Raw genomic sequence first — 6,452 nt, 5'->3', positions numbered from 1 at the left:
GATCAAATTACTTCCAAATATTTTACCAAATTTAATGTTACTAATTACATGCACTTTAAATCTAATAGGAGTTGGGGCCATTCCCAAGTGGGTGACCAATACTCACCTTAATGTTAACCGAAAATAAGAAAGAATAAAAAACAAGATTTAAATTTAGAATTTCTGAATATTAATCACTCACTCACAATGTTCCCGGTTCCTTATACAAACCACTAATACACTTCGTTTAACTTCTCATGAGCACGACACTATTTCGAAACAATTTCACTACCACGCAATTTTACATGTTAACTCCGGGTATTACCTTGTCTTACTACAAGGTTCAATAGGTCAATTTCTCCCAAAAATCGTAGGTGGCAGCACTATAACTAGTCGCAATGCTCACCAAAGTTTCCATCTCTGATAGCAATCACAATATCTTATTATTTTTTTTTTCATTTATGCTTCAAACAGTAACTGTTTTTGGTCATGAGTCAAGTTTTTACAAAAGTACTTACATGATCAAGTGGCGACATGAAGGGGGGTAGGTTTACCAGGTACGTTTTTTCCTTCACTAGTCGTATAAGGCAGTCCTTTTTCTCGTGCTTTCCTCCTCTGTTTTCGAACGTGGGATTTCTTCGGCGGAGGGGTTTGATTTTCACTCATTTTGAAATCACAGCAAACGTAAACTTTTCACAAAGCACACTTTAACAGCAAAAGCGCACAAACTATTCGCAGTACGCGGAAACGCAGGAACTACGAAACACTTGTTATTCGCACACGCCCCTCCTACCCTGCCGGTAGAAAATGGCACCTTCATCATGGCGGGTGGCACTTTCAGCCTTTCCCACTGACGGCCAGCTGGCGCTTTCACGGTGCTGCTCCTTCCGACTGCTCTAGAAACTAGTAGGAATTTTTCTGGCACTTTGGACCTTCTCTAGGTTATTGGCGATGTCGTTTACAACACATTCCATGCAAAAAATCGTTTTTTTTTTATTTTTTGGCACTTTCAGCCTTTTCCATTTCCCCTACACAATTTCAGAGGGTCCGTGGTGGCTCAGTGATAAAGTGTTCACCTTTGGTGCGTGGGATCCTTGGTTCGATCCCAGCTCGCACCGAGTGAATTTTCTTATGGACAAACACCATGTGCATGGGTTTTCTCGGGGTTTTCTATCGTTTTCTCTCACTTTCTTCATTCCATCATTTCATTCGTTTCTCACCATCACCATCTCCTTTAGCGTACCGGGTATAACCGCGGGACGTTAAACTTAAAGATTTGATTTCAAATAATTTCAGTGCAAACAGTTCCATGAAGTATGTCATTTCGAATAAAACAAACTACTTTATAAAATTCTGAGTATTATTACTTTTTATGCATACAATTCTAGCGGACCTTATTTCTAAATCGAAGGGAAAGAAGACTAAATTCACTCTCTTATTATTATAGATTCATTTCAATTGAAGCAGTTAAAATAGTTGGGAAAAATTAGAAAGCCATACCCTATATTCGAGTGTGCCACAACCGGATAACACTGCACACTGGCGTGCCAAGCAAAATGAACAGTGTGACGCAAACTTTTACCTATTATTTACAAGAATATTTATCGAGTTTATTTTATTTATTATTATCAACGATTCTTCCACGGATCAGCTGTCTGTATACAGTTAAACAAACAAGTATCACGTTGAGGGAATGAGTGTAATTATTTTCTTTAATAGTAAGAGAAAGGTATATATTTTTTTTTTGTATTTTCTACCGGGAATAACTGCATCTGGTCTAGAAAGCTGGAACTAACAAGAAATGAACCCGATGTGCCAACCACACACCACCCTATAGTCGTGAGTGCCACAAGTCATTTTCTACGTCTTGGCATCCTAAGTGTTGTTGCCTTCAAAGAGAGAGAGAGAGAAATAACTTAAGTTCATTGCACTTCCATGCTTAAATAAATAAATTATGTAAATAACTGTTTCGTTTTCTGCTTATTATTATTATTATTATTATTATTATTATTAATAATAATAATAATAATAATAATAATAATAATAATAATTTTCTAGGAAGTTTACTGCCATATGTATGCACACGGCTCTCCCGTGCAGCGCCTCGTGTATGATTTTCCATACGCAAACTATATATTCCAAGTTTGTTGTGTTCGTGTTATAGGTGTGTTTGCAATTAGATTCATATGGCGTAGAAGTCAAAATTTAATGTCCACGCTACGTATATGCAAAACCATAGACAAAGGAATTTATGAAGAAAGACATTTATGGCGCTAAAACAGAGGGCAAAAATAAAGAATTACTGGCGGATTGTTGCTCATAGTGCACAGGTGATAATGGTTAACAGTGTTAAATTTAAACAAAGCTTGAGTTTTTATTAAGCACGTTTTTAACTTATAGAGTACAGTGGGGAAGGCTCAGGAGTTCGCTAGGATCGTTACAATATCGAACCCCCTGGAATGCACTGCAAACCTGTCTGCAAGTCCCCCGTAATGTTCAACAGATATTGTGTATTAATGCTCATTTCAGTGCAAACCTACATAGGCCTACGCATTAACGAAGGTGCAGACTATTCATGAGTTGAAGTATTAAACTCTCTCACCCACAGTATTCTCCTAACATGTCTCCCAGCGATTACAACATTTTTTGTTATCTCAATCACTTCCTAGTAGGATAGCTTTACCTAGAGACCACTGATTAACCTGGCATTGGATGTTTCACTTTCTTACCTTTCGAGTTGACAATAATCGGTTGGACATTTTACACGCAAATATCTAATATTAACATCGTTTATTCTATAACTTCGTAATATCGTATTATTTCTTTGTATTATTCATTAGCTTGGTAAGGCTTGTTTAAACACTTTTCTCTTTGCACCTACTTATTACCTATACCTTAACGTTGGATAAAAATACACTAGCTCTCAAATCCAGAAACAATGCACTTGGACCATTTGGCCACAACGAGGCATATTTAAGAAGAAGTTTCGATTTTGTTAGGAAAATTGTGATTTAAAATATATTTAAGAATGGGTACGGATGAAACGCACTGCATTTACTAACTCGAATTTCTTAAACTGACTCGTGTTAGGCTGCAGCTATTACTGAAACATTCATTTGGGAAATACGAATAAAATAATGTTTTGGAAAACTTTGTTCGAAGCAACGTAAGTCTAAACTAAATTACCCATTGGTAATATTTCTATTTCAATTTATGTCATATATTAGAATTATTAAGGAAATAATTGTATGTGAACTATGAGCAAAAGCGCGAAAATCCTCAAAAAAAGTGATCCCCAAGAATAAAATATCCCTTTATATCTTTTCAGGACAAACGAGTTATGCTATTTATGAAATACCAACAAAATTGCCTGAGTCATTCTTGACTAAATCGTAGGGTAAAATTTACTCTGAAAATTAATATACCACTTCTAGCTTTTTTAGGATGATGGAATTATACCATACCGTTAGGTTATTTATGTAACATTTATTTATGAAATATGAACAAAATTGCGTCAGGCGTTAATGAGAAAATCGTCGGATAAGAGTAAACTACCCCTTCTGAATGTTTACAGGACGAACGAGTTGTGTCATATTGTTAGGTTATTAATGCTACACTATTTATGAAATGTGATTGAGAAAATTGTTCAAGAAAAAAAAAAACGCATCCCATCCAGTAAATTACACCTTGTGTATTTTTTTTCAGAGCAATGATTCATACTTCGGTGAAGGGTTATTAATAAAATATATATTTGTAAAAATAAGCAAAATCTTTACAGCTGTTTTTGAGACAATTTGGTTATTTTAAATTTTCATCCTTCAGTAAACTACCCTTACTTTTAGGTGTCGGAGGATATAGAATTCGAAACGATAAAGTTTTACATAAACTTCATGTCTCGAATTTGGTCCAGATACGTCGAACAATATTGCCTCTACTTGAATTCATGTAAAAGCGTGAGGAACCGACAGACGAACAGATGAACAGACATCAAAATCACTTTTTCGATATGTGGGGGCGTGAAACTTGAATTCATTAAAATCTCGAATTCGATTTTTATCACTATCACTACAATTTCTTCTTTCGTCGCTCGAACGTGAAAACGAATAGGAATACAACGACACGCAAGGTGATAATTTGTAATACTCAAAATTTAATGATTTACGTTTAATGTGTTCCCATGCTAGAAAAAAAAAGCTTATGCCTTTGTGTTATATCAATTTAATATCAGCTTTTCACGCTACTATATAACGTAGAAATATGGCATGATTATCGTTCATATTCATGCTATGTTTTGGAAATATTCGTATTCCGCATGCATAGCTCTGTACAATTAAGTTACGTTCAACGAAGGCATTCTTGCACTTGTAATAATGAAAAAAAACGAAAGAAAGTCAATACTCTAAAAAGCAAAAGCACAAGCACACACACACGCATAAACAATAATTTGACATCAGGTCGATGTAACAAGAAGTAAGACTGGAAAGACTATCAAGGTCGCATATGTTCTTTTTCTTGTTCCTGACACACAAATCCGAAGTGAGTTGTCTGCTGTTCAAGACCGGGCAGGCGAGGTGTAACATACAAGACCATAAACTGAAAACAATCGCTGTTTACAATAGTAGGCCTACACGCATTCTAATGCTGAATAAATACGTCAATTAAAGGATATTATCAATAAGTTATTTCCTTATTAGATTGTTTCGGTTCTTATTAACATCAAAATTATATACTTCCTATAACGTTTTGTAATATATATATATATATATATATATATATATATATATATATATATATATATATATATATATATATATATGGGATTCGATCTCGTGTCAAAATAATAAAATAACTGCTTGTCCGCCACTCTATCGACCTAACCACGGAGACTACGTTGTGTTTGCTCCCTTTTTCTTAACAAATAGTGATCATAACCATGGTGCGTATCGCTGTAGAGTATTTTTCTGTCTTATTCTATATTTTCGTACCACATCTTACAGAAGCTAATTTATATTTAGCAAAGCATCTAGACACTAGGTTTAAACGAACAAATTCAGTATTTTACTCCACTTCCCAGTTCCTTCGTTCGCTTATCGACCCTGGTTCACTGCCTATTGTTTATTTCCCTTCGCAATCGTGCTTTGCTACTGAAAATCCCTCAAAAGCATGATTGCGAGTATACACAAAACCGAGCTTAATTTTATTTTTTGCTTATATTTTTATTTTTTTATAATTTTTTTTGGAAATATCTCCCTAGATGGATAGCTTTCTATCATCTCCACATACTAATAACTGAGTTTTATTCATAAACGCAAGGAAAATAGAATAAATGCGAAAAATCGTTAGTTACAGTATACGCGTATTTTTTTCGGCGCATGTGGCTACCTTCAGGACGTGGCTTTTGATTTAGTGTTGCAATTAAAAGCACAAAACCAATTGGACACACTCAATTATGTACAATTAAAAACTAAACTAATGGACTTAAGTAGGCCAAGATTACCTGCATATAGGGCTGAATTTGATTTTTTTTTAGATTCAACAGGGCAAAAAGGAACCAATTGATGTATATTTGTTAATGAAAATTAAGAGTTATCTGTCAAGTTATGCCTCAGGCAACCGAGGAACAGAAAATAAATTATTTATCTTTAGGTTTAAAGTTTTTTTTTTTTTTTTTTTTGCAAAAAAATCTCATTTGAAACATTTAAAACAGTTCAAGCTTTGCAGTCGCACATGCATAACTTGGAAAAGGCTCACGTTTTCATGGGAAAGCGTGATTATGTAAAATTACAGTAAGCAATATATTTGTTTTGTGACAAAAATCCGACAGTCAGTAGTTTAAATTCGTCGGCAGTTGCTAGCTCTTCCTTCCCCACACATCATCAACAACCAACTTATCCCTTATATAATCAGACACCCAATTGGAATCACTACCAACAACCTGCTCCAGTACTTCCTGTACCTTCAGCACCACGGCTACAGAGTGCCTCACAAATTCAATTACCGTCGAATCCTCCCTCTCAAGTTGGTAATACGCAACCCCCGCCCGACCCCCCTGCGCCTAGGACATTTCGTAATACAATCACCAATAGTTCATTACAATTTAGTAAACTTGCTAATCAAACGGCAGAGTTATCTCTTTTAGTAGCACAAAATGCTATGAACAATTCACAATTTAGACGGGGCGGTCGTAATAATTACAAATCAAGCAGTACAAATAGTGGCAACAATAACCACCATAAGAATCAGAAGAAAAGCAATTCTAAAAAAAAAAAAAAAACAATAAAAATAATAATACACCTAAACCGGAAACAGTCACAGTTTGCGGTACGTGCTATAAACTAGGACATTTTTCAAGCATATGATATAAAAGTAATGAGCAGAGAAGCGCATAGTAGGCCCACGGACAATTTTTCTCAAGCACAAGTTCTGAGGACCATATCACAAGGAGTAAATGAACGACAAGTAGTCGCAAGTAC

The sequence above is a fragment of the Thermobia domestica genome, chromosome 6 (assembly GCF_964235325.1).
Source record: "Thermobia domestica chromosome 6, izTheDome1.hap1.1, whole genome shotgun sequence".
Classification (NCBI taxonomy): domain Eukaryota; kingdom Metazoa; phylum Arthropoda; class Insecta; order Zygentoma; family Lepismatidae; genus Thermobia; species Thermobia domestica.
Note: the sequence above shows the minus strand (reverse complement) of the source record.